At 40.6% G+C, this 15390-nt stretch overlaps 1 protein-coding gene across 2 annotated transcripts in view; it reads left to right on the top strand.

Annotated features, from left to right (window-relative positions):
* PLAC1 (placenta enriched 1) overlaps positions 1-15390 on the top strand; it is a 149359-nt gene that overhangs the window by 103140 nt on the left and 30829 nt on the right. For both annotated transcript variants that reach the window (XM_021932698.2, XM_031660718.1), the window contains exon 2: positions 9424-9495. The gene's annotated coding sequence lies outside the window, so the exon portion shown is untranslated. The remainder of the gene's footprint in view (positions 1-9423; positions 9496-15390) is intronic.

Here is a 15390-nt window from a genome sequence, read left to right as displayed (position 1 = left end):
GTGCCTGAGAAACCCATGCCTGGCCCAATCCCCATATACCCTCAAGTACAAATGGGATAATAGGACCCCCTGGGGGTCCATGCACTTGACCCAGGTTGCTCTTAGAGACTGGATTCAGCACAGATTCAGCTACTCCAGCTAAGGGGCAGGGCAAAGCAAAGGTACCAATACATTCATCTGGCTGGAAAAGGAGGATTTTGCTTTTACGAACTTTAAAGGAATATAAAAATGACTTTGTTGTGATTGAATTGCCTTGCTGGATGAAGTGCCCTGTGGCTCCAGGGCGTAGAGGGGATTGTATGGAGACTGTGTATTTCCTTATGTATGTTTCTATATAGATATATTTCCTTATATACAAACGTCTGCACAATTGTGTTTGGGAGCCCCAGGCTAAAACTAAGACCCTGACATTTTTGAAACTTTGTTGGATAGAAACTAGGGGTGGAGAAATCCTGTTTAATTGCTGCAAGTCGTTTTTAGCTTATAAGAGATGAAACCTTTGATATTCATTTAGGACAAACTCTTCCTGTTTTGATGATAGCATCTCCTATATATTGAGAGCTTCCTATGTGTCCGGCACTGTGCTCAACCCTTTACATACATAATCTCATTTAATCTTCACAATGTCCTTAAAAGTGAGGTACTATTGTTGTCCTCCATTTTATAGAGAAGGAAAGTGATGGAAAGAGAGGTTTAAGGACTTGATTAAGGCAAAGTGGCTAATAGGTGGAAAACTGGGGTTTGAACCATAGTCTTAATGACTGTGCAAAACGTCCTGGTGAGAACTACTTAAGTTTCTTCTCCCTGCACATTTAGAGCAAATACTTTCTAATGAAATCAGATGTGGTTCAAGAAGCAAAAATGGCTTTGCAAGGAGGAAGATATTTAAAGTTGTCTACCAGGGAGGCAGTGTAGCATTTCTGCAAACCAGTTTGCTATTGGAGCAATTACATCTCGGCTGAAGAGAGAACAAGTACGATGAGGTGATGGAGTGGAGTTTGATTTTGAGTCCTTGAGTGCAAGAAGGCCAAGGGCCAGAGGCTGACAGGTGTGAGAAACCATAGCACCCATGGAGCTGCTTCTAAGCCCAGGGGTCCAAGTGTGACCTAGAGTTGGGCAGAGCAGACAACCAACTCATTGCACCTGCCTTGTGTCTCGTTGTTTTTTTTTTTTTGTTTTTTTTTTTTTTTTAATCATGGTAGTTTTTAACTTGTTATTTCTGGCACACTGGAAAGTTTTCATTTTTGCGATGTCCACTGTGCATTCAACTACCGCACTGAACTCTTATTCATTCTTTTGTGAAATTATAATTCAGACCTCTTGTGTTTCTATATATGTAAGCATATCATTGCAAATATATATGCGTGTGTGTGTGTGTGTGTGTGTGTGTGTATAGTATCCACTTTACAGATAAAGAAACTAAGGCACTCAGGTTTAGAAATTACTCTAGGTCACACAGCTAATAAGTGATAGTGCACAGATTTAAAAATAGGTCTACCTTCAGATCCTGAGTTGTAAATTGCTATATAATATCTCGCATACGTAAATTATATTTTTATAAAAATGAGATACTGTACACATTATTTGTAACGTACTTTCACTTAATAACTTTCCCATATGCCTAGATATATTTAATAACATAATTTTAAGGATGTATAAAATACCTTTATCATAAAAGTATAGGCCAAGCGTGGTGGCTATACCTGTAATCCCAGCACTTTGGGAGGTCAAGGTGGGCAGATCACTTGAGCCCAGGAATTCGAGACCACCCTGGGCAACATGGCAAAACCCCATCTCTACAAAAAAACACAAAAATTAGCCAGGCATGGTTGTGCATACCTAAATCCTATAAGCTACTCAGAAGGCTAAGGTAGGAGGATGCACACCTATAATCGTATAAGCTACTCAGAAGGCTGGGGTAGGAGGATCACTTGAGCCTTGGAGGTGGAGGTTTGCATGAGCCTTGATCATACCACTGCACTCTAGCCTGGGCAACAGAGTGAGACCCTGTCTCAACAAAAGTAAAATAATTAATATTTATTGAGTGCTTAAGATGGGTGAGACATCTTAACATGGACTATTTCAAATAAATTTGTTTACATGAGGCAGGATTACTGGTTGTTGTAGTCATATCAGTTCAGAAACTCCAGCTTGTCACTCTCTTACTTGCTCGCACCCCAGCCTGTCACCCTCGACCAACTTTGGAGCTGTGGGATCTGCATGGATTGTTATGCCATCCAATGCAAAATGCCCTTGTCTTAATCATATGGGTAAGAAGCAAGCAGCAAGTATCTGGACTGAGCACAGGGTAGCACAGGCAAGGGCAGCCAGAGTGACCCTCCATGTTGACAAGGATTCTTGAGAGGATTTAATGTTACTAGTCTAAATTAGGGACCAAAACTGTTCTCATCTAATTTCCTAGAAGCTTTGCGATGATACTGGAACCCTGGGAAAACCATGGCAGAGAAGAGATTTTAGGAGGTACAGGAGCCAAAGGTGAACAGATACCATTGGTGGGTTGAGGGGGACCAGGTATAGTGAAAGCATCAACACTAACATCTTGCCTAAAAATAAGATCCCTTCCAGCCAGGTATGGTGGCTCATGCCTGTAATCCCAGCACTTTGGGAGGCCAAGGCAGGTGGATCACGAGGTCAGGAGTTCAAGACCAGCCTGGCCAACATGGTGAAACCCCATCTCTACTAAAAATATAAAAATTATCCAGGTGTGGTGGCATACACCTGTAATCCCAGCTACTCAGGAGGCTGAGGCATGAGGATCACTTGAACCCAGGAGGCAGAGGTTGCAGTGAGCTGATACTGCGCCATTGCACTCCAGCCTGGGCGACAGAGTGAGTGTCTCAAAAAAGAAAAAAAAAGAAGAAGAAGAAGAGTGATACAATTTGATGGAATAAAGCACATTTACAGTGTTGTCCAACCACCACCACTATCTATTTCCAGAACATTTTCATCATCCCAAAAAGGAAATTCTATGCCCCTTTAAGTACTCACTCCCTGTTCTTCCCTCCCCCTTGCCCTACGTAACCACTGATCTATTTTCTGTATCTGTGGATGTGAACATTCTGGATATTTCATGTAACTGGGATCATACAGCAGTCTTTTTGTGTCTGGCTGCTTTCACTTAGCATAATGTTCTCAAGGTTCATCCAAATTGTAGCATGTATCAGCACTTCATTCCTTTTTATGACTGAATAATATTCAATTGTACTGATAGACCACATTTTGCTTGTCCATTCATCAGCTGATGAACATTTGGATTGTTTCAACCTCTTGGCTATTATCAATAGTGCTGCTAAACATTTGGGGTACAAGTTTTTGTCTGAACACCTATTTCCAATTCTATTGGATATGTATCTAGGAATAGACTTGCTGGGTCATATGGTAATTCTGTGTTTAACTTACTAAGGAACAAGAAAATAGCACTACTTTTATTGTTGTAAAGAAAAACTCAACAGCCAAAACATAATCATATGGAGATACATATTTTTGTATTTTTCTTTTGCAGTTTGAAGGAATACACATTTGTTGTCTCCATTTTTATGGTTCAGTCCGGGCACAGCTTAGCTGGTTCCTCTGCTCAGTGTGTCATGAGCCTGCAGTCCAGGTGTTGTCTAGGATGCATTCTCCTCTGGAGATCTGGAGCTTGGGGTCCGCATCCAAGCTTGTTCAGGTTGTTGACAGAATTGAGTTCCCTGCTGCTCTAGTGCCGAGGCTCTCACTTCCCGGAGGCTGGCCCTCTCTCCACAGCCTTGTTTGCTTCTTCATGTTCAGCAGGAAATGCTGTCTCTCTTCAGGGAGGGCTAATAGCTTTCACTTGATTACATCAGCCCCACCCAAGACAATGTTTTTTGTTTTGTTTTGTTTCGTTTTTTCACAGTCCAGAGGACTTTTTTTTTTTTTTTTTTTTATATATATATATACCTATTATGCCATGAATTCATGCGGAGTAGGTTCCAGCAGCTCCGGCTCCTTCCCATTGGTTCTCACACAGTGTGCTTCTCTGAGTGGAGCAAGCTGGTGCTTCGTTGAACCCAGGTACCTTTCTCTTTGGCTTCCTTTTTTTCTGAACACTTTCCTTCATGCAATTCAGGATGCTATTTTTTGGCTCTTAATAAAGTGCTTAATATGCACAATATGCACGTTAATTCTCTTGGTAAGAATCTTACCCTTGTGTTTTTAAAACAATGCCAACAGCACGTTGGGTAACAATGTAGGCTCTTCCAGTTTTGCCATGAAAACATTTGTGGGGTATTCCTTTCTGAACAGTGCCCATTCCCTTGATGTCTAAAATATCACCTTTCTTGTAGATTCACAGGTATATGGTCAAAGGAACAAGCCCATGTTCTCTAAAAGGCCTAGAGAACACATACTGGGTGCCTCTTCTCTTTCCCTTTGTGTTTGTTATTTTGGCAAAATACTAGAAGATGGTGGTTCTGGCCAAAAGTGATCACCTGTCTTTTTTATTAACTCAAAATCAGCTGATATGTGACTTTAATTACATCTTGAAGCTATATTTTAAAATATTTTGTATAGATGTAGAGGGTACAAGTGCAGACTTCCTACATTCATATATCGTACCATGGTGGAGTTTGGGATTTTGCTGTACTCATTACTCGAATAGTGAACATTGTACCCAATAGGCAATTTTCTGCAAAAGACATGATTTCATTCTTTTTTATGGCTGAGTAGTATTCCATGATGTATAGATACTACATTTTCTTTATCCAATCCACCACTGATGGACACTTAGGTTGGTTCCATTATCTTTGCTATTGTGAATAGTGCTGTGATAAACATTAGTGCAGGTATCTTTGTGATAAAATGCTTTCTTTCCCTGTGGGTAGATACCCAGTAGTGGGACTCCTGGATCAAATGATATTTCTATTTTTAGTTCTTTGAGAATGGATCAAATGATATTTCTACTTTTTGTTCTTTCAGAAATATCCCTACTGTTTTCCATAAGTTGTGCTAACTTACATTCTAACCAACAGTACATAAGCATTCCCTTTTCTCCACATCCTCACCAACATCTATTTTTCTTTTTAATTATAGCCATTCTGACTGGTGTAAGATGGTATCTCATTGTGGTTTTAATTTGTGTTTCTCTGATTAGTGATGTCGAGTATTTTTTCACATGTTTATTGGTCACTTGTATGTTTAAAGCTATATTTTTAAGCATTATGATAAGCAATCTAGCCAGATTAGTAACAAAATGAACCCTACTCTCAAGGAGGAGAATCCAAGTGAGTAATTCAGCGCACGCACATCACTGCAGTTAGAAAAACTACACAAATACCACTTTTTTTTTTTTTGAGACAGAGTCTTACTCTGTCGCCCAGACTGGAGTGCAGTGGCACAATCTCGGCTTACTGCAGCCTCTGCTCCCAGGTTCAAGTGATTCTCCTGCCTCAGCCTCCTGAGTAGCTGGGCCTACAGGTGTGTGCAACCACGCCCCGCTATTTTTTTTTTTTTTTTTTTTGTATCTCTAATAGAGACAAGGTTTCACCACGTTGGCCAGGATGGTCTTGATCTCGACCTCGTGATCCACCTGCCTTGGCCTCCCAAAGTGCTGGGATTACAAGCGTGAGCCACCACGCCAGGCCACAAATACTGCTTTCTATTGGCCAACACAGGAAGAAACATGAACTTCCTTCCTCAAGTTTGAGGCTGGAGTCTTTGTCATGGCCTTCAGTCACTAGTGAGACTGGTGATCTCCTCATCCAACCATGAGCACATTAAGGACAAGGGCACATCTGAGTCATCTCTGTCATCCCAGTGCCTGGCACAGTCAACATTTGTTGGTGGAAGGAAGGCAGGAATGCCACCCATCCCCCTGGGGGAGATAGTCTTGGGCACAGTCTCTCTTTGCATTGCTCCTGCAGGGTACTGAACCACCTCTACCCTCACAGCAACCTCCTCTCCATCATCCATCACTTCAGGCCACTCAAGGGTGAGCAAGCCAGCTGATAGCACTTTTCAGCTACACAAATGGATAAATCACAGAAACCAACATTTGTCAGACCCAGCTATCCTGATTCTTGTTGTGAACAAAATGATCATTAATTCCTTTGGACAAGTCCCCTAGTCTCCAGCCATTTGTCTCCTTTCCCCATGGGCAAATAACAATGCGAGTCCTATTAGTGGTCTCTAGTCATCTCATAGCATTGCAGGGAGAGCTGAAGCTGGATGAATGGACATCCCTGAGCTTGTGGAGTTCTCATCAAATGGGCAGTGACTGGGTATGATCCCCTTTGGAGCCTGTCACTGCTGTTGACATTGAAAATACCGGTGTGGAAACAAATGCTGTCTTTGTCACAGGCTCAACTACAGGGGCCTCTCCTTCCCTAAGCTGGCAGCTGAGGCTAAGTACTTGAGATCCCTGGGCCAGCTGTTGTGAAGTAAACACCAGGCAGTAGGTAAGGCAAGATTCAGAACTGGGCAGAAAGCCAGGCTGGAGGGGGAGCACTGATAGGAGGGGAGCACAAAAGTTGGCAAACAAGTGCTTTCCAAGTAGGTTTTACAAAATACAATCTGGCCTCTAAAGTAGACAAAGCACCAATGAGGGGTGCAGGGGTGGGAGTGCTGCCTAAAAATGCCTGCTCTAACTCACTATCAGCTCAAGAAGATTCTAGAACTGGAAAGGCACTGTGAGCAATGTTTCCCGAGGAGGCTTCCCTTGGAGCACAAAAAGATAGCCACACCCTTTGAAGTTAGCTGGGAGCTTACAAAGGGCAGTGTTGTTTCCACTAAGGAAGAATGATAGCCCTGCATAATGGTGTCCTTATTCTGTAAACCCCAGACCTTGTGCGATGAGGGGCAAGTGAGCCTGCAGGCCCCAGCAAAGAGGGAGGAAATGGTTGGCAAAACACATACTTTTAGCTTGCTTGCTGGTCAACATGGAAGGTCTCCCCTAGGAAGATGGTGTGGTCAAAGTCAGGGGTCTGTTTCAACTCTCTTCCAAGGATGATTGCTAAATCATATCAAGATACCTTTTTAATTTGATGATGGCTGATGTAAGTTTCCAAATGCTCACATCTCTGTCATATTTGATGTATTTCAGTGAATCATGCCACAAGCTGAGAGGCTCTAGAGATGAAAGGCTGATGAGAAAAAACGAATGAGCCCATTGTTTTACATCAGAATGAGAATGGTGATATTTCTGAGTAGTGGGATTCCTGTCACACAAAAGGGGAAGTCAGTAGGCTAGCAGTAGCTGCCAAGGGCAGCTTATTGGACAATTATTAGGGAACGGAATCCTAAAATTGGAATTTTAACATAGCCTTGATCAACTTTGGAATGCCTATGGCATTGCATCATACATGCTTGTGTCAGGGACCACTTCCAAAATTCTGACTCATCTCTCAGGCCAATGAAACCATTTCAGCATGTGAATTACACCCCTGGTGTCATCCAAGAGAATTTTTGTCAGCCCTGGTGCCCAGGACCGATTCCATTAGGCCTAGGAGAAGCTGTGTGGTGCAACAGAAAGAGCCACGAGGAGCCCTGGGCTCTAGTCCCAGCTCTGTTGCCAATTAACTGTCATTCCAAGGGAATCTTTTAATGAATCTGTATCTTAGTTTCTTTAGCAGTTAAAAGGAGACAGTTGAATTTGATGAGTTAGTCTCTTACAGCTTTAAAAATAAAAATGCATGTTTCATAGCTTGGCATTCAACAAAGAATTGTTGTGGATATGCAAGTAATCTAATTTTGTAATTTTCTTTAGGTATGAAAGGAATCTTAAACATCATATAGTCCAACCCCTTTATCATACAGATGTGGAAACCAAGGTCCAGAAAGGGGAAGGGATTTGCTCAATTAGTGCAGAATTAGGGTTAGAGATCACGTTTCTGGATTCCCAGTCCAATGCATTTTCCACTACACTTATTTTTAAATCAAGTAATACATGAGCATGGTTTAAAAATATGAAATAGGCAGCTGGGCGCGGTGGCTCACATCTGTAATCCCAGCACTCTGGGAGGCCGAGGCAGGTGGATCATGAGGTCAGGGGATGGAGACCATCCTGGCTAACACAGTGAAACCCCATCTCTACTAAAAATTAGCCAGGTGTGGTGGCGGGCGCCTATAGTCCCAGCTACTCAGGAGGCTGAGGCAGGAGAATGGCCTGAACCTGGGAGGTAGAGTTTGCAGTGAGTAGAGATCACGCCACTGCACTCCAGCCTGGGCGACAGAGTGAGACTCCATCTCAAAAAAGAAACAAACAAAGAAAAAAAATATATATATATATATACACACATATATAAAATACAGAGAACTGACAATTAAAAACAACAGTTCTCTGCCCCACTCCTCCCCATCCCCAGTCCCACTCCTCAGAGGCAACCATTTTTTAACAGATTCTGTTGGCAATTCATCTGATAGTTACTTCTGAATCTCTAAATATTACTCTGTTTCTATTCCTAATTTATGCATTTTGGACATTATCTATTGACTCCCTGTTATAAAAATGGAAGATTTAGCTCACTTAACATTACTCCCAACTGCCTCTGTTTCTTCTGCCTCCCCATGGTTGATAGCATTATTTTATGAGATTTTTAAAAATTCACTTTTTAAAATAGCATGCTATTTTGAAATTTACTTTTTTGGTGTACAGCTCTATGAGTTTAGGCAAATACATAAAGTCATGTAACTGCCACGACAATCATGATATAGAACAGTTCCATACCCCCCAAATCCCCTCATGCTGCCCTTTGTAATCAACTCCTTCCTTTACCCCCTACACTGATCTGTTTTGTTGCTACAATTTTGTCTTTTCCAGAATGCCCAGAAATTGAATTATATACCATATAACCCTTTGAGACTGACTTCTTTCACTCAATATAACTATTTTGAGATTCATGTATCTGTTGTTCATTCTTTTGTATTGCTGAATAGTACTCCACTCATGGATGTACCACAGCTTATCCATTCACCAGTTGCAGACCCTTTCAGTTGTTTCCAGTTTGATAGCATTATTTTTAGTTATTCTATTGGTTACTTTTTAACTGGAAATCATATACTGAAACCTCTACTTCTTGCACCATCATCCACTATATAGTAAGTAGATCTTCCTTTTCAGAATAGTAAATGCTTTGGACTGATTGAAAAACATAATACTTTCATTTCTTTAGTCACAGTTTTAGGTGGATTTAATTTGAGGGTGTGATTTTTCATGGGGGTGGGAAGATTTGTTCAAATGCTGTCCAGCAGCCCTATTCAAGGCTACAGCCATTCTAAATGCCTCCTGTCACATAGCGGGCCTTCTCTAGTACTAGACATGCTTGTTGCTGGGAAGATATGCGTGTACTTTCTGTTCTGACCGTTGCTAACTCAGGCAGTAGTTTTTGGGAAAAAGACCTTTCTTCATGTGGATTTCAGCTTTTGTCTGTCATGTTTTTTCTGTTCCAGCTGCCTTCACCAGTGAGCACAAAGCCAGATTTCAAAGGAAACTGACAAATTATCCCCAGCTGCCAGAAGGAGGTTAGTTTTCTGTGTGTTCAGTGTCCCCCTTCTCTGATAACCAACAGGTTAACTTTCTAAAGGGAACTGACAAAAGCAGAAATTGTCCTTTTACCCAAATGAGTTGTGATTGTTGATTTTTTAGAAGACGTGGATTTGTAATATTCCTCTCCGTTCCTACTCTAATTTATACCAGGAAATAGAGTGTAAGTGATCACAATGGAACCTCTATTGTTTGCAAGATTCATATTAATGCATTCTGGTTTTTTAAGTGCTTACAAGATCTAAATTAATTTTTAAATTAGCTAGCACAGTGTCTTTACTCAATGAGTAACCATTTAAAGGCTGAATGATGTCAGCCCTGGCCATAGAGATTTATGTGTTGTTATATTTCATTTGCATTTTTAACCATCTTTGTACATGTGTTATGCATCTAGCACTTATGCTGTATAACAGGAGAGAGTCTAATGCCTAGCACAGTACACTACACATAGTAGGTGCTCACTAAATGCCATTTGAATTGAAATGATCCAAAAGAGTGTCATGTATCTATGATGGTAAAATATTCTGTGTTAATGCAATGAGTCAGGCATTCTCAAACGCTAATAGGAATGCAAACTGGTACAACTCTCCCACAGGGCAACTTGGCAAAATGCTCGAAAGCCTTAACCATGTTCTTATCCTTTTACCCAGTAATTCTCTTTCTAAGGATTTATGGTAAAAGGAAATAGAGATGCACAAAAAATACAAATACATGGAAATTCATTGTGGCAGTATTTAAAATAGAGAAAAAGTGGAAACAACTTAAGTTGTCCATACTATGAAATCCTATGCAGTAACATTTATACTATGAAATGCAAGGTAATTATTTAAAATCATGTTTAGAAGAATATTTAATGACTTGAGTAAATGCTCATGGTCTAAATTAAGCAGGGGAAAGGAGGATACACAAACATACAGTGAAATCCCAAGTGTGTGTGTGTGTGTGTGTGTGCAGGAAAAAAAAAAGACTAGAAAGAAATAATAGAAATATTAACAATGATTAGCCAGCCATGGTGGCACATGCCTGTGGTCCTAGCTACTCAGCAGGCAGAGATGTGAGGATCCCTTGGACCCAGAAGTTTGAGGTTGCAGTGAGCTGTGATTGCACCACCGTGCTCCAGCCTGGGTGACCGTGTCCCTAAGCAACAAACCACAGAACTATAATTATCCCTATGTTGTGGGATTATGAGTCATTTTCATTTTCTTATTTTTATAATGAGCTTATCTTACTTTAAAATCCAAATTTTTTTAATTTTAAAGAACTAACTACTACTTATGCTAGAGGGCTGACATTCATAAAATCCTAGTAATGAGATATAGAACCATTTCTCCAACTAGTGTCAAATCTTCATCTTTAAAAAAAAAAATGAGATAGAGTCTCACTCTGTTGCCCAGGCTAGAGTGAAGTGGGCTGATCATAGCTCACTGCAGTCTTAAACTCTTGAACTCAGTGTCAATTCTTCAGATGCCATATGGATGGTTACGGCAGTGGTCAGTTTTTAGAAAAACTAAATAAAGCCCAGAAGTCATTTCAGATTTAAATACTCTGAGGGGTGGGGTACAGTGGCTCATGCCTGTAATCCTACTACTTTGGGAGGCCAAGGTAGGTGGCTCACTTAAGCCTAGGTGTTCAAGACCATCCTGGGCAACATGGCAAAACCTCATCTATACAAAAAATTTAAAAATTAGCCAGGTCTGGTGACATGCACATGTAGTCCCAGCTACTCGGGAGGCTGAGGTGAGAGGATTGCTTGAGGCCAGAAGTTCTAGACCAGCCTAGGCAACAAAGGAAACCCCCATTTCAACAAAGAAAAAAATGTGAAAAATAAGCCAGACGTGGTGGTATATGCCTGTAGTCCAAGCTACTCAGGAGGCTGAGGCAGGAGGATCACTTGAGCCCAGGAGTTTAAGGCTGCAGTGAGCTGTGATCATACCACTGCACTCCAGCCTAGGTGACAGAGTGAGACCCTATCTCAATAATAATAGTAATAATAATGATAACAATAATAATAATAATAATAATAATAATAATGCTCTGAGCCTTAGTTTGATATTGAAAGGAAAATATGTTTATCCTTTTCTCTAGGCCTAGTTAATTTTCATCCTTCTCTCTCCATCCCCACCCCTTTTTAAACTTTCCAGATCTGTGGAACAAATGTTGAGCAAACTGGAAATAAATAAAATCCAATGGCTTTAAGATACCACAAATCCCTCCCTTCCTGTGTACTAATGGCTACCTGCCCATTCTACTCCCCAGAGTGAAGGGCTAGAGTCAGCCAAAATGGAGGCTTTTCTGATTCAAGCATGCAAAATGCAAATGCTCAAAAGATAGAAAAACTTAGGAAGTCTGAAAAGATTGAGACACAACATGTGCAACTCTCCCTCCCCTAGATTCTTAGCTTCATGTGATATAAAGTATGGGCTCTGATGGGGGAAAAACCCAATCACAGAAGACAGATGTATTAGTCTGTTCTCATGCTGCTCTGAAGAAATACCCAAGCCTGGGTAATTTATAAAGGAAAAAGATTTAATTGACTCACAGTTCCACATGGCTGGGGAGGCCTCAGGAAACTTATACTCATGGCAGAAGGGGAAGCAAACATGTCTTTTTTCACATGGTGGCAGGAGAGAGAAGTGCCAAGTAAAAGAGAAAAGCCTATTATAAAACCATCAGATCCTGTAAGAACTCACTCACTATCATGAGAACAGCATGAGGGTAGGCACCCCCATGATTCAATTACCTCCCACCAGGTCCCTCCCACGACACTTGGAGATTATGAGAACTACAATTCAAGATGAGATTTGGGCAGTGACACAGCCAAACCATATCAGCAGATGTATTAAGGACAGTTCATATTTCAAAGAAATCACACAATCCTGGACCTTTAGAGCTGGAAGGAAAATATTCCAGCAAGTATAGGTCTCCTTCCAAATACCAGATACTATGCTAATCCAAATGTTATCTCATTAAAAAACCACCTACCAGCACACCTCATTTTATACATGAGGAGAGAGGTTATTTACCCAGAGACAGGTTATTAACTACCTTAGCTCACATCATTTGTTGGCTGCTAAGTTGTGATAGTTCCCATATCTTCTGGAGACTCTCAAGTGAAAAGATGGGTTTTTCTAGTAGAATCTTTCCTTCAGCTCCAAATATTCCAAATAGTTACTATGTACTTGTGCTTGGATGTTTTGCTAACAGCTCAAGCTAATCAGGTACAAAGTCAAACTCATGGTGTTTCCCTCATCTCCCTGTCACCCAGGATCTGAACCAAAGTCTGTTTTGCTTTTTACTGTATTTCATCCCCCACAAACAGTCTGTTAACAAGTCCTGTCAATTTTTTCCTTCAAAAACGACCTCCAGGTCCTAACATACTCTCAAGGCAACTCAACCTCTACCTCCTTAAAAAAACAACCCTTCTTGACCACTTCAGCCATACTCTTGCCTCTCTTCTGGCTTCATACAGCACTTTTAATCTGCATGACACAGTTTAGTTTAGCACTTGTCATTCAGGGGCAATTAGCATGTGCTCAGCAGCATTCACTCATGCAACAAGCATGTATTGAGTGTCTACTATATTCTACACCCTGAAATGGAGAATTCACTTTTCTTGTTTTCCCAAATAGACATCAAATACCCCGAGAGTCGAGGTCACATCTTTCTTCATAGTTTCTTAAACACCCAGTGCAGTTCTGGGCACATACTGAAGACTTGTTAGTTAAAAAGCAGTACAGACTCAAGGAATCTGTCACCAGTTCAGCAGCTGACGAGCTCAGGGGATACTTTAGTCAATAATTCTGCTGCAACATCTCACAAGCTACACGAGTATGATCCACTCATTCAACAAAGACGGTGTATTAAAATGTGAGTTTTTAACACCATAACTTCAGAGATAAGTAATGAGATTTAATAACTAATCAGAGATATGGGATCCTAAAAGTCAGCTTCTGCTTTTAGAAAGATGGAGTAGATGTACTTTTCTCTATTCCTTTCACTAAGTACAAGTATAAACCCTAGTTATTATATATACAACAAACATAAGACAACCAAGAAAGGTGGAGAGAAGATAGACTGACTAAGGACCTTGAGACTCAAAGAGTGACATGTTCGTGAGTTCCCTGAGCTTTCTTTTTGCCTCGAATATCCCAGGCTGGCTGCTAGAGAAGCTAGCAATTCAGAAAACACCAGTGGGAACAGATTTTTCTAAAGCCCCAACAAAAGCCTACTCTCTCTAGCCAAAGGACCAGAAAAGGGGCATCCTAGAAAGACAGAAAACTTTTAGACCATTATTGCTCTACTGCAGCCAAACACCGCAGGAGAAACTGTAACCCTCACCTCCAACTGTCCAAGCAAAGGCTGAGTGGCGAGACTGAACTTCTACCCCAATCTGGCAGTAACGAGGCAACCCTTCCAGTTTTTTCTACTAGAACAATGTCAGAATAAAACCACTAAAACATAAGGTTTAAATAAGATCCAGAGTCTAGTGACATAATACCCAAAATGAACAGTATTCAATTGAAAATCATTCATCATACCAAGAACCAGGAAGATTTCACACTGAATGAAAAAGACAGTCAATTCATGCCAGCACTAAGATGACTGAGATAGAATTATCTGACAAAGATTTTGAAACAGCTATCATAAAAATGCTTCAATGAGCAATTACAAACATGCTCGGAACAAATAAAAAGAACAGAAAGTCTCAGTAAGCAAATAAGAATATATAAAGAACCAAATGTAGACTTTAGAACTGAAAAACACAACAACCAAAGTGAAAATCTCAGTGAATAGGGTGAACAACACAATGGAGGGGACAAAGGAAAAAAATCAGAGTACTTGAGTGTATAACAACAGAAATTATGCAGGGAGCAAATAGACTGGAAGAAAATAACAGTCTCAGGGACCTGTATAACTATTACAAAAGATATAACATTCATGTCATTAGAGTCCCGGGATGAGAGGAGGAGACTATGACTGAAAAGTATTTCAAGGAATAATGGCTGAAAATTTTCCGAATTTGGCAAGAGACATAAACCTACAGATTCAAAAAGCTTAGAGAATCTCAAACATGCTAAATCCAAAGAAATCCACACTAAGACATATCATAGTCAAACTTCTGAAAACTAAAGACAAAGAAAACAATCTTGAAAGCAGACAGAGGAAAAACAATGATTTGGCCAAGCATAGTGGCTCATGCCTATAATCCCAGCACTTTTGGAGGCCAAGGTGGGTGGATTGCTTGAGCCCAGGAGCTTGAGACCAGCCTGGACAACATGGTGAAACCTCATCTCTGCAAAAAGTACAAAAATTAGCCAAGTGTGGTGGTGCACACCTGTAGTCCCAGCTACTCGGGAGGCTTAAGTAGGAGGATCACTGAGCCCAGGGAGGTAGAGGCTGCAGTGAGCCATGATCATGCCACACTGAACTCCAACCTGAGTAACAGAGTAAGGCTCTGTCTCAAAAAAGAAAAGAAAAACAATACTTTGACAGAGAAACTGAGAAACAATTATTTTAATGGCAGTTGATTTCTTGTCAGAAACCATGTGGCCAGAAGAAATTGACACATTTTTCAAATGCTGAAAGAAAAGAACTAAATCCTATATCCCACAAAAATATCCTTCAGGAATGAAGTGGGAATCAAGACATTCTCAGATGAAGGAAAATTAAGAGAACCTGTCTCCATCAGAGCTACTCTAAAATAATAGCTAAAGGAAGTTATCTAAACAGAACAGAAATGATAAAATAAATCTTGGAACATCAAGAAGCAAGAAATAATACAATAAGCAAAACTATGGTGAACACAATAGACTTTCCTTCCTCTTTGAGTCTTCAAAATTTTGTTTGATGGTTGAAGCAAAAATAATAATACT

This window comes from Papio anubis, chromosome X (genome assembly GCF_008728515.1).
Source record: "Papio anubis isolate 15944 chromosome X, Panubis1.0, whole genome shotgun sequence".
Taxonomy (NCBI): domain Eukaryota; kingdom Metazoa; phylum Chordata; class Mammalia; order Primates; family Cercopithecidae; genus Papio; species Papio anubis.
Note: the sequence above shows the minus strand (reverse complement) of the source record. Positions and strands in the feature narration are given on the sequence as shown.